Source organism: Lactuca virosa, chromosome 6, assembly GCF_052849685.1.
Source record: "Lactuca virosa cultivar CGN04683 chromosome 6, Lactuca_virosa_CGN04683_v6, whole genome shotgun sequence".
Lineage (NCBI taxonomy): Eukaryota > Viridiplantae > Streptophyta > Magnoliopsida > Asterales > Asteraceae > Lactuca > Lactuca virosa.
Window position 1 is genome coordinate 55,009,910 of NC_136431.1, and position 14,288 is coordinate 55,024,197.

At 41.1% G+C, this 14,288-nt stretch overlaps 1 pseudogene; it reads right to left on the reverse strand.

Annotated features, from left to right (window-relative positions):
* The window catches only part of LOC145121547 (uncharacterized), a 72,518-nt pseudogene extending 58,843 nt beyond the window's left edge, over window positions 1-13,675 (reverse strand).
* Between the last annotated feature and the right edge of the window lie 613 nt (window positions 13,676-14,288).

Consider the following 14,288-nt stretch of genomic DNA (forward strand, 5'->3'; position numbering starts at 1 on the left):
GTCACGACATGATTTGGGTGGTCGTGGATCGTTTCACAAAGAGTGCACACTTCATAGCTGCCAACGAAAGGTGGTCTATGGATAAGCTTGCAAATGCTTACGTGAAGGAAATTGTGAGACTTCACGGTGTTCCTCTAACGATTATGTCAGATCGTGATAGTCGATTCACGTCAAGGTTTTGGAGGAGTCTACAAGAGGAATTGGGTACGAAATTGTGTTTAAGTACAACTTATCATCCGCAGACCGATGGTCAGAGTGAAAGAACGATTCAAACACTGGAAGATATGCTAAGAGCATGTACCCTGGAGTTCCAAGGTAACTGGGATGAATACTTACCTCTGGTAGAATTTTCCTACAACAACAGTTACCATTCGAGCATCAAGATGGCACCCTATCAAGCCTTGTACAGACAGAAGTGTCGTACGCCGTCTTGTTGGCTTGAGGCTGGAGAGAAGCAGTTTATGGGCCCCGAGATAGTCCATGAGACTGCTGAGAAGCTGAAAGTAATTAGGGAAAGAATGTTAGCAGCTCAGGATCGTCAGAAGAGCTATGCTGACAAGAAAAGACGACTGATGACCTTCGAAGTTGGGGATTCGGTTTTGCTTAAAGTCTCACCGTGGAAGGGACTTATAAGATTCGGGAAACGAGGAAAGTTGAGTCCAAGGTTTATTTGACCGTTCAAAGTTCTTCAAAAAATTGGGAACCAAGCTTACAAGCTCGAATTACCCGAAGAACTGGATGGAATTCATAACAGCTTCCATGTGTGTTATTTGAGGAAGTTCACGGGAGAAGTTCCCGACATAATTCCGATCTCAGAGTTAAGAATGGATGAAAACAAGAGGCTGATTGAAGAGCCCGAGACAATTGTTGACCGTAAGACTAAGAAGTTACGACGCAAGATGGTCGATTTAGTGCTAGTCCGTTGGAAACATTCGAATGGGCCGAATCTCACGTGGGAAACAGAGAGTGACATGATGAGTCGCTACCCGCATCTGTTTGCTGATGCATGATTCCGGGACGGAATCATCCTAAGGGGGAGAGAATTGTAACGCCTGGGTTTCAGGGCTAAGCATTTTAGACGATGTAATAGTCTAGATCAACTATTGTAACTCTTTTTGAAGTAATAAAAATGAATTATTTGAGTATTATGTGAATTATGTGCATTTATATGCTTATTACTTATTTATAAATTTAAAATAAATAAAGGATAAAAAATAAGCGTCAAAATTAAAGTGTGAGATAAGCCCGATATCTTTACATAAAGTTGTAGTGGTCGAAACAAGGATTCTGGGGATATAAAGAAGCCTAAATCCGAGTTATAACGAAGAAGTTATGACCTGTCGAAGTTTCGCGACGGATCCAACACGACACCGGGAAGCGTAAATAGTGAATTTACGATAGAAGACTTTTCGACCTTAGTAATCTAAACAAAAGTCATACAATATGTTAAACCGAGAACATCCATAAAAAGAACACCCAAATCTGACTTCGTATGAGGAAGTTATGATTTTTCTAAGATTTGGCATAGCAGTGCACGGCCCGAAACTCGAATTTAGTTCGAGCGGTTTGGCTTACGCGACCTAAATGAGAGTTGAAGATCTCATTAATAGGAACTCAACGGTAAAAAGACAGACGAAAACGGAGTCCGTATGAAGGAGTTACGAATTTTTCGCGGTCATTTAACAGTCTAATATCCTCCTACTATTAAATTTAAGATCAGTCAAGAATTAGCAAATGGAGTCTAAATGAAAGTTGTAGATCTTGTTTTTACCTACGCATGGATATAAAGAACGTCGAAAACGGAGCTCGTATGCGAATGTTACGGGGTTTAGAAGTCGGTAGGGTGCTGCTGCAAAAGGGGTGACGTGGCTGAATATGGGCCAAGACTTTCTCCCCAAGGCAAGCCACCAGAAGGTGACATATGGCATGGACTCGACGAGTAGGAGGACCTACTCGACGAGTAGAGCTGTTTTCCAGCCTATAAATAGAGGTGTCGGGTTCCTCCATTTCTCACACCATCCCAAACTCACTTTCTCTCTCTAGTTTCTCTCTCTAGCCTCCCTAACCCCCCCCCCCCAAAGTCTAGGTAAACCCCCTAGCACCCAAAGGAAGCCCCGAGGCTCCCGAAGCCCCAAGAAAAGAGCCCTTTGGATCAGAAACTCACCTCCGGCAGAGCCCGATTTTCGAGAAAACCCGCTGTAAGTGAGCTATGCCTACCCTATCTTTAATATAGCTTATGTTTTAATATAGTATCATTATTAGGACCTTAAAATAATTATTTGGGCTATTATTATGAGTTATATAAGAGTGTTGCTTAACTCTTATATATTAGTAATAATAGCTAGACTATTAATTAATCGTGGTTAACGTTAGACTAAACCCTAGTGGTATTGATACTAGGTTTTGTCAAGCGAAAATTGCTTTGAGATAGCGAAGTGATGTCCAAGTACCGAGTCACCACCTTACCAGGTGAGTGCATAGTCACTTTCATCTTACACATAGATATGAAGTATTTAATATAAACTATGTGATATGTGTGCATATTCTGTGAATACTTGCTGTCTATGCAGATGAAAGATTTTTATACATGTTTTAAATGACTTAAACTGTATATATGTATTTTATATCTACAAAAATGTTGGGGTAAAACATGGGTAGATGTAATAGACGATGTGTGATAAAATGATGAGAGGCCTCGATGTTGTTGGTGATCCAGTCATCTAGCGGAGTATAGATGACGACCACAGACTCTTCTAGACAGTCCAGTGGAACGCTAGCAGGCTCGCAACCTGTAGGTGTTTGTGAACGATGTGTTCACCGGTGTACTCCATCCCCCTCATGGTTGCCTATAGGACATTTATTGTTGAGAAACCCCCTTGGTAGTAGTGTCCATCCTGATGATGATCCTTAGTCTAGGTCCCTTATGATAGGTGTTTAGGGACGTAATGTGAGGATAACGGGAACGGGTAATCGGGTTATTGTTGGATGTTGAAAATAATTAAACTTATTTATTGTGGGTTGAAAACCCTATGTGCTCACCAGGCTCCCAAGCCTGACCCACTCAGTTTCATGTATTACAGGTAGTGGCGCTCGAGCATAGATGTGATGTTTTGGATGAGGGATTACGGATATAGGCCTATAGATATGAAATAATGTAGTAAGGCTTATATTGTACTGTTTATGCTTTTGATCTGTATCGAACATGACATCCCGAGTCTTTTAATGAAATACATTTCTTTGGAAATGCTTTTGATAAATCTTTATTATATTTTGTTTTGGGACAAATTCCGCAACACTTTTATTTAAAATGTTACTCTGATTTTGAAACAAGCATAAACAAAATCGGTCTTTTTTGGCCGTGAAAATGGGGATGTCACACTTTAAGCCTTTGCATGGCTGATAAGGTCACAAACACACAAAACGCTTACTCTCTTAACTCAAAATTCTCATATCTCATGCATGGGCTGATTTTCATGTTCAAGACCTCATTTTTATGGATCCTCTCCACTAAAAACAGTTAAAAAGACAGATATTAAGATCTGGAGTGCAACAACTCATAAAGCCTCAAGCTTTGGGACCAAAAACCCTAAAATGGACCATATCATGCACAAAACAAAAGGATGGGAAAGCTTTGAGCTTTATACCTTCAAATGATGCTCCAACCACAGAAAAGCTCAGATCCAAAGCCTGGACTCCAACTCTATTCTCTTCCATGCTCCTTCTTCACTCCAATAATCCCACAAGAACAGTTAAAAGCTCACCATGGTCACACACAAGCTCAAGAACGAGGATTAGGGTTTGAGAGGGTTTATTGACTGAGGATGGTGGCCAGGAATGAGGCCATCTCATTCTTTATATAGGGACACTCCTCTCAATTAGGGTTTTCCTTTTGTGCCTAGTATGCCCATCGTACCCTCTGGTACGCCCAACGTACTAGGTGGCTCCGCTTAAAAGTCACGCACATGAGTACGCTAAGCGTACACACATGTACGCCCAACGTACTCCGCTGCCACCTTTTTCAAATAAAGGACTTATCCTGCCATAACTTCAAACTTCCATTGCTTCCTCGATATAACTCCGTTTCCAATGAATCTCATATCCTCGGAAAGGTATCGAGATGCTCTACGCTTCCAGCAACTCTTCGCAACCCTGAGACTTCCTCATGCCCGGGTTGTAGCCCACAAACCCTAATCTCAGATGATCTGAAACTGGATGTTACAAATTCCTCATCAAATTGTACGTTGAACTTGACCAAACGCTCTATGTAGCGTTTCATTCTTTGCACATGACTAACAACCGACTCCCTTTCCTTCATCCTGCAAGCCATGAGTGGCTTGACTACTTTAAACTTTTCTTGACGAGCTCGCTTATGGTACTTTCCATAAGGTCCTTGTTCATCTCAAAGGTCCAGTAGTCCTCATAGTACCTTTGTTGTTCTGGGGACATGGTTGCGACCATGATGCATGCCACTTTGGTTGCATCATCATAGTGCTTCTTGTAGGCAGCATATTCTTCGGGAGTGGCTTTAGTTTCATCAATCTCTTTGAGCTCCTTTTCAAGGACATACTCTTTGTCCTCAAAACTAAGCGCCATTTTGATATTTCGCATCCAATCGTTATAGTTAGATCCATCCATAACGATTTTGGAGCAAACGTTGAGCAAAGAGAAGTTGCGGTTGGAGGAAGATGAAGCGGAAGTGTTTCCTTGAGTAGACATCTGAAAAGAAAGATAGTTTTAGTTAGATTTCAAGATACCTCAATATAATAACCCAAAGATATAATATTAAGGTTAGGATCCAACTATGAGAATTCACAACATAGAAATGGGATGGCGAGATCCAAGTGTGAATTTCATAAAGGCAAGTGAATGACGATTCACTAATTCCACCAAAAGACGAAACAAATGAAGTGAAATTCCTAATTCTTTTGAGATACATTAAAACTATTCAATATCATGTTTTAATCTCGTATTATGCTCTTCTATTTGTGACTGGGATACCGAGGATCACAAACAAGATGTGAATAACAATGCAAATGTACTTGGTAACCTCATTGTCTTTATCATTATCTATTGATGTTGTTAGAACAAAGTTCTAGTAGGATCGAGTGATTCTAAGTAGAAAAGCAATAAATAACGTAATAAAGAACACATGAATGGTTTAACTAATGTCGAATGATTAAGCTTTAACACCTCAGAAGAGCTCGATTAAGAACTTCGACTGTAGAGGTGTTTAGGGTTACGAAGCAATAATAATAATAATGACGATCGTATCTAAGGCATACATGCATACACTATAAATAGATTAACCCTAATCAGTAATCACGGATGGACAGGCCCAATCCGGATATACAAAAACAAAGCCCATGACGCAACACAAAATACCCAGCAATATCCCCCTTTGCGTCAATGGAGCCGAGAGCTCAGTTTGGTTGAGCTATAGAAGACTTCTTGATGGTCTTGAACACCTTCGGTATAATGGCCAGTAGAGTATGATGAAAAGTAATATACCACCGAAGCATGTCAGTGAAGTTCTTCTTGTCTGACTCATTGTTGTGCTTGCATCGATGGATAATATTGATTATGTGCTCCAAGCAGTCCGTTGAGAACAGATGCTTATCAACAAGAGCGAAAAGAAATCTGTTAGCTTCGCCTCTTGTGAACATCACTGTGAGATGTGTAGAATCAATTTGACCCAGCTGCATTTTGTTCACATCTACAGGCTTTACAGTTGGTTTCACAGTTGGTTTCTTCTTCAAAACACTAGCAATCTCCTGATCCATTGTAGCAACTTCATGGACATAGGAAGCCAACATCCTCTTCAGATGATCTAGGATCGGCTCATACTCCTTCGCATTAGTGATCAAAATGTTGTACAATAAGATCCAATCATGAGGATTTAAGTTAGGAAGATCTGCCAGGGAAATCATAGAAACCGAGTTGTCTGAACCTCGGGTTATCTTGAAATGAACATTAACAAATTTCCCTGCAGGCGAAGGTTTCAGCACCTTGACTGGTGTAATCTTCTGTGCACTCCAAGTCAGATACTGCGGCTGACCGAGCTGGAGATAATAATCAATAAGTTCACGATCAACTTGAGGGTGAGGTGAGGGAACTTGAACTGTTGAATCAAAACAGTGAAAAGTAAATGCCTTTCGTGTTATAGGTATATCAAACTGTGAGTCCCTCGTATTCTCACAATCAAATGAAGCTACAAGTTCCATCCAGTACGTGCTTGGAAACTCTATCGCTTCTTTGATCAGCGTTTCCCTAGTCCAAGGAGGAAACAAAGCCTTTTTGCAAATTAGGGCATCATGCTCTTCCTTCTTCTTTCGCTCCTTCTCTTCTTCTTCCTTTGCAACCCGAAGGTTTTCATCTAACTCCTGATCCCTTTTCTTCCGTTTCAGGGCATCAGCAATAGTTTCTTGATCTTTATCACTATCATCATGTTCATCAGCAAGACCTTTCTTCTTTTCTTGATTACCAGAACCCGAAGCTACATTACCCTTCGGTTTTGTTTTGACAATGACCTTCGGTTCAATAGGAGTAGTTTTCTGAGCACCTTCTCCCTCTTTTTGCAGAGTAACCAATCGCTCCGTAACACCCTTCATTTCACGTAGAAGTTCAATTGCAGGAAGAAGGTTGGAGGTCAGGTGATTCCGGATTGTCAGTGTAAGAATTGGATCATGAGCAGGAAGAACATTGTGCATCATATTAAGAACGTCACCAGCACAACTTCGAAAAACAGCACAACTTTGACGAGCAAGATCATCCATCAATTTGCTCTCCTTTGCTAAATCAGCATGGAGCTTTTCAAGACGAGAATTCACTGAGCTAAGAAGAGAAGTGTTCTCAGCTTGAATCTCAAAACGAACAGTCTCGAATTTTGCTTGCTCCCCTTGAAGTGACTTTGAGAGAGAGTCAACCGATGCATTCACCTTAGCTGCATTCGCATCAGCATGACCCTTAAGGGATTCAAGAAAGATCTGGGGATTGTGAATGAGTTCCGCAACATCGGTTGTAGCCTTCTGGCATGAAGATGTGGATGCTTCAACCGCCTTCGTTGATTTATCAATTGCTTCTATGTACTGTTCAAAAGCAGTGTCCATGAAAGCCTTCAGCACAACATCATTGTACTTCGAAGAAGAGGCGAGCAATCGATCAAGATTATCATCGAGACTCTGCACTTGTTGTTTGGTTACCGGAGCCTCTTCATCTTCATCAGTGGGAAGTCTATAAGGATTGTAATAGGTTGAGTCAAACTCAAAATTGTCACCACCGAGAGTAGGACCAGAATCAGTTGAGGGTGAGGGTGAAAGAGGTTTAGATGTAACATGGGTTTCGGTTTCAGTATTAGCCCCTGTATCAGATACGTTGACGTTTACTGGAGGTTCGGTTGTAGTGGTGGAGATAGGGGTAGCTGTGGTAGTTGATTGTGAAAAAATGGGAGGTGGTAAAGGAGTTGTAGAGATTGGTACTGTACTAAGTGGTTGTGGTGGTGGAACAGTAGTGGTAGGTTGAGTTGTAGGAGTTGGTGGAATTGGAGCAACCGAAACTTGAACAGTAGTCTTCAGTGGAGATGGAGGAGGAGTTGGAATTTTATCATTGAGTTGTTCAGTAGGAGTTGGAGAATGAGGAGGTGTATTACCTCTTGGTGAACTGTCATGCTGAACTTCTTCTTCCTCATCAGCCGATTGCTCCTCATCATGTTCTGAGCTTGAAGGGGTAGGACTCTTTGGTTTCCTTGCCATTTTCTTGACTTTCTTTGGAGCCGAAGAATCAGCCTTTTCAGCCTTTCGCTTTTTGGACTTGACAGTCTTAGAAGAAGGACCTTCGGTTTCCACCTTCTTGGTATCTGCCCTCTTCCCTCGCTTTGTTGGCTTTTCCATAGCATCTAAGGCAGCCTGCTGTTCAGGAGTCAGTTCTCTTGGGCCCTTGGGAGTAAGCTTCTGGTAGTCAGCCATCACATGACTTTCGCTCGACACACACCTGCACATTGTTTCAGGTATCGAACCATTGTGAGAAAACTTGGTGGCATCTGAGAAGATAATCTTCTTTGTATGAAAAGTAGCCACATAGGAGAGCATTGCATCTTTCATAAATGGAATCTGTAAGTTCTCAATGGCCCGTCGGGTGATGATGGTCCAGAAACGACCACAGGAAATCTCTGAATGTCTCGTTGAGGAGTTGAGACTTTGCACCAGTTGCAACCAAATAATAGAGCCATAATCCAGGTTAATACCATTGTAGAGACCATAGAGAATAGTCATAAAACCCTTACTCGTACCATCTGACCCAGCTACCCGTTCCGCCAAACCCTTGTTGATAAGAGTAAGTAACCCATTCCATTGCTGCGGCAAACAAGACTTCTTAAACTTTGTCACTGTTGTAAGGACATCAATATATCCCATCTCATAAAACATCATAAACAACTGGGTTGTGGTGATGAAATCAGGAGAGATGACAGAAGCATCGACGGCAAGCCCTAACAGGGAGCAGAATCGGGCTTTCGAAATAGATGCCTTGTGATTGAAGATTTGAAAATAGATCCTCTCCTTGTTCTTGTCGTAAGACGCAATAGAGTGCACTTATGACAGTAGAGACATGGGAACAGATTCCACCTGCGTAAGAGTGATAACCAGTGGGGAGTACTTGAGACATTCGACAATGTGGAGCATGTACGAATCATACAAAAAGGGGTTTAGTTGAATGATCAGGTTCTGATTAGGTTTGATCACAAGCAATGACGATGAAGCAGTTTGATCTTGAAGAGATGATGATTCCGCCATTGTTGATGTAAGGAAGAAGATGAATAGTTGAAGATCGCCTGTTGTATTTGAGAGAGTTTGAAGAAGGTAAGAAGGTACAATAGGTGTGAGAAACCCTTTATATACCGTTCCCAGGAGAGAGAAAGAATCTCCGTGATGATGATACGATCACTGAAACGACGCCTGAAAAAGCGCGATTTTACAGCTTGGTTTCCCCAGACAGACGTCATCAAGCGTGGGTTTAGGAACTGTTTCAAATTCATGCGCCCAATATGAATGGTTATCCGATGACGCGATTCAAAATCTTATCCACATATCGTCTTTTCAAATTCACTTTCGCTCCATATGTCAAAATAACCACTTTCGCTCCAAAAAAAAAACTTTAAACGGGCCATAAGGAACATCAACCAGAATTTTGGAAAATCACAAAGAATTTTCGTGTAAGAGTGTGCCAAAAATAAAGAAATAAAGCAAAATGTGTATAGGATGTGAGTGATGTCTTTAATAAGACATGAAGCAGATGATTACGGGCAAGAATCTCTTCCTTCAAAGTCAAGAGAGACTTGAAGTGCTTGTGTGGTTCCCCGAGAAAATACGATCGAGTGTTTGTAAAGAAACACCGAAAGGCTTCTTTTCAAATAATGGGCCTAAAGGGTGGCTTATCTTCAACCAAACATCGATACTTAACATAAGACCGAAAGTTGGATAAAGTACTTGTGAGACTGATGTGGTATGTTGAACAAGTAGGTTGGATAGAATTTGTTGTGACTAATGATGTTTTAAAAATCTCAAAAACAAAAACCAAACTGGATCTTTTTGGGAAGAAACGCCTTGGTGTTAGAGAATTTCATAAAGACCACTCAAAAAATAAAATGAGATTTCGTTAGGTAACAAGTGAGATCTTGAATATAAATATTCACCGTCAATTCATTATTGATGTTGGATTTTGGGTCTCACTTAGCACGTGGTGTACGCATCTAAGATCATAAACACAGATTTTGTGTAACCATAAACCTCAGTGGTAATATCTGAGAGTCTCAAGGGTTACCTTGGTGAAACGAAAGTTGATGGAGAATGTAGAGGAGGTGGTTAAGGAACCGAAAGTACCCCTGCTATATAAAAGTGACAAAGCAGAAAAATCTTAACTCATTTGAGAAGAGTAAGGTAGCTCATGACTTGAGTGAATTTATCAGCCTGATTGGGAAGAAACGATAGGTATAGATCGAATCATTAAGGCCTTACTCATAGTCTTAGAGGCTTCGGTCTACATGCAGCAGCATGCTTCTAGGGACACTTAACTAGTTCAAATTAAAATGGTCGTACCTGCCCTAGCTCCAATATATGTAGCAACGATGTACTTGGTACCTAGTAAAGAGAATAAACAAAGACAAACAAACCACACACACAAACAAAACAAAAAAAATACAGAAGATAATAAAGAGATAAATAAAAGATAAAACCTTTTGGAATTTTGAATTTTCTGAAAAATAATAAAAACAAAATATTTTTGGATTTTTGAAGTTTTCTGAAAAATAATAAAAACAGAAAAAGAAACAAGAATAAACGAAATTAATGTTAAAAACTCTAGGAATAAAGATAAAAGAGAAAACATAGCAAGAAAAAGATTTAAAAGAGAGTTTACAAAGTATACAGCCGAAATCAAACCTTAAAGGAATGAAGCGAAATAAGCCGAGCAATCGGTTCATTTCGGTTCCCTAAAATTCCGGAGCCGAAATAGACCGAGCGTTCGGTTCATTTCGGTTCCCGAAAATTATGGAGCCGAAATAGACCGAGCGTTCGGTTCATTTCGGTTCCCAAAAAATCCGGAACCGAAATAGACCGAGCGTTCGCTCTATTTCGCTTGTCTAATTTTTAGAGAGAGGTTTGAGGGTTCGGTACCGACTCTGCTTCCATCATTCCCAAACCTTGTAAAAGTTTATTGAAGCTTGCTTCTGGTAAGGCTTTAGTGAAGATGTCAGCTAGTTGATCAGAGCACCGAACGAAATGAACTTCCACGTTTCCATCTTCAACATGGTCCTTGATGAAATGGTATCTTAGTGCAATATGCTTTGTCTTTGAGTGTTGCACTGGATTGTGACATATTCTTATCGCGCTTTCAGACTCACAATAGAGAGGTATTTTCTTCATACTCAGTCTGTAGTCTCTTAGTTGGCTTTGTATCCAGATCACTTGTGAGGTACAGGATGCTGCAGCTATGTACTCAGCTTCGGCTGTTGAAAGAGACACACAAGTTTGCTTCTTGGACTGCCAGCTAACAAGTTTACCATCAAGGAATTGGCATCCTCCAGTTGTGCTCTTTCGGTCCAGACTGCATCCTCCAAGATCGGCGTCATAAAAGGCTTGAACAAAGAATCCGGATCTAGCAGGGTACCAAAGACCGAGAGAAGAGGTTCGCTTCAGATAACGGAAAATATTTTTCACTGCCACCATGTGAGGTTCTCTTGGATTTGCTTGAAACCTGGCACAATAACAAACAGAGAACATAATGTCTGGTCTACTAGGTGTTAGATACATAAGAGACCCTATCATTTGACGATAGAGTGTTACGTCAACAGCAGGTTTTTCCAGAGATGGTGTTAACTTTGTGCCAAACGCCATGGGAACCTTCACCTTCGAATCTCCCGTCATACCGAACTTCGCCAGCAAGTTCTTCGTGTAGGCCTCCTGGTTGATAAAAATGCCTTCTGGTCCCTGTCTTATATTCAATCCAAGGAAAAAGTTAATTGGACCCATTGCACTCATTTCAAATTTAGTCTCCATCAACTTCCTGAATTCAGCCGTTAAGCTAGGATTCGTGGAACCGAAGATGATGTCATCGACATAAATCTGAACTATCATTAGATGTTCACCTTCTTTCTTTCGAAAGAAGGTTGGGTCAACCGAACCTTGCTTGAATTTCGACATTTTAAGAAAGCGAGTTAATGTTTCATACCAGGCCCTTGGTGCTTGCTTCAGACCATATACAGCTTTATCCAACACATAGCAGTGATCAGGGTATTTCTCGTTCACGAACCCAGGTGGTTGCTCAACGTACACCGTTTCTTCTAGTTCTCCATTTAAGAAAGCACATTTCACATCCATCTGGAAAACTTCGAAGTTTTTATGTGCAGCATATGCCAGAAAGATTCTAACTGATTCCAACCTTGCTACAGGAGCGAAGGTCTCCTCATAGTCTATCCCTTCTTCTTGGCAATATGCCTTCACCACCAGCCGAGCCTTATTGCGAATGATGTTGCCCTCTTTATCCAACTTATTCCTGAAGACCCATTTGAAGCCGACCACAGAAGCATCCTTTGGAGTGGGAATTAGCCTCCAAACTCGATTACGTTCAAACTCATGGAGTTCATCTTGCATTTCTTGTACCCAATCAGCGTGATCAAGTGCAGCATTAACCATCTTTGGTTCGATTTTCGAGACAAACGAATTAAACATGCAGAATTCAACATCAGAGAATAAGGCAATTTGTTTCGCTTTCAATTGAGAACCTGTGAGAACTCGCTCAGATGATTCACCAATTATTTGTGTTTTGGGATGATCCTTAGTCCATTTTGTTAGAGGAGGGTAATTAGGGTCATAGACAGGATCCAACTCTGCATTTACCTCTTCTTCAAATTCTGATTGATCACCTTTGTCATTTGTATTCTCATTCTCCCCCTCAAATGGCGAAGCGTATCCCATGTCAGGTTCAGGATTCTCCCCCTCGGTTGGAGTTGGATTCTCCCCCTCGATTGGACTATCATGGGTTGGGGTTGGAGTTGGATTCTCCCCCTCGAAAGGCAAATCGATTGTTTTTGGTACAGATGAATCCTCCCCCTTGAACATTGAGCTGTTGTTTGGAGGGTCAGTTGAGGGTTGACCACCAGTCGGTTTAGGAGGTTCATTTTCCATATCTTTTGCAGCTTCATCGATGATCTTTTTCAGATTGTTGATTTTGTTGTCTGCTGCTTTCGCCTCTGAGTGTATATGCTTTTCTGGTTCATCAAATAGCCTTATGTACTCTTCAAACAAGTTGGAAATGGGAATCGAGACTTGTCCTGATTCTGGAAATATTTCCCCCATGGTACTTTTGCTTGTTTGAACTTTCTTCATGTAGTTGTCATCAAAGGTTACATAGTAGGTTTCTTCAATATGCTTGGAGTGTTTATTCAAAACCCTATATGCCTTTGAAGTGAGTGAATAACCAAGAAAAATTCCCTCATCGGATTTGACGTCGAACTTGTTTCGGTTCTCTTTGGAGTTGAAAATGAAGCATCTTGAACCGAACACGTAGAAAAACTTAACGTTGGGCTTCCGATTGTTCAGAATCTCATACAGAGTGATGGAGAATCGTTTGTTAAGTAAGGATCGGTTCTGAGTGTAGCATGCAGTTGCAACTGCATCAGCCCAGAAGTATAGCGGAAGAGAAGCGAAGCTCAGCATAGTCCGGGCTGCCTCACATAAGGAACGGTTTCTTCTTTCAACAATTCCATTCTGTTGTGGTGTATAGGGAGCTGAGAAGTTGTGAGATATCCCCTTTTCAGCCAGAAAATCTTCAAAATCTTTATTCTTGACTTCAAGCCCATTGTCGCTTCTAATATTCCTCACCATCTTTCGCAGCTGCAGTTCCACTTGCTTGATAAACGCCTTCAACTTGGGAGTCGCGTCTGATTTCTGTTTAAGAAAGAAAACCCAGGTGAAGTGTGAAAAATCATCTACTATGACAAGAATGAACTTACTACCACCGATGCTTTCGATAGCCGAAGGTCCACATAAGTCAATATGCAGAAGTTCAAGAGCTTCAACAATCTTTGTATTACGTGTAGGATGGCTCTTTCTGCTTTGTTTGCCCATCTCACACGCTGCACACAGGTGTTCCTTATCAAACTTGAGAAGAGGAAGGCCTCGAACATGATCACCAAGCACCAACTTATTAATGTCTTTGAAGTTCAGGTGCGATAGGCGTCGATGCCATAACCGGCTTTCATCAGAGTTTGCCTTTGACAGCAGGCATATTGCTGGTTTTCCTCGAATTGGGTTTAGATTTAAAGGATACATCTCTCCCTTGCGTTCAGACTTCAACAAAACTCTTTTGGAATGCTTTTCAATAATTTTTGATCCCTCATCATCGAATGAAGCTTTCAAACCGGTTCCCACAACCAATTGAGATACACTGATGAGGTTGTGCTGCAATCCTTCCACGTAAGCCACTTTTCGAATTGTGATATCTCCATTGGTTATCATTCCATATCCTTTGATTGTGCCATAAGAATTGTTTCCATACTTCACACATCCACCATCCTTAAGGGACCGAAACTCCCTCAGCTCTTCCCTCCTTCCTGTCATGTGACGTGAGCAGCCACTGTCTATGTACCATTCGTCATCGAACTGCTCGTCACTTATAACCTGCAAATTCAAGCAGATTTAGGAACCCAAATTCTCTTGGGCCCTGGTGAGTCTTTTACAGAAAAAGGAATAGCAACAGAAAGATCAACCAAATAAGTTCTTTTTATTAGAGTGGTTTCG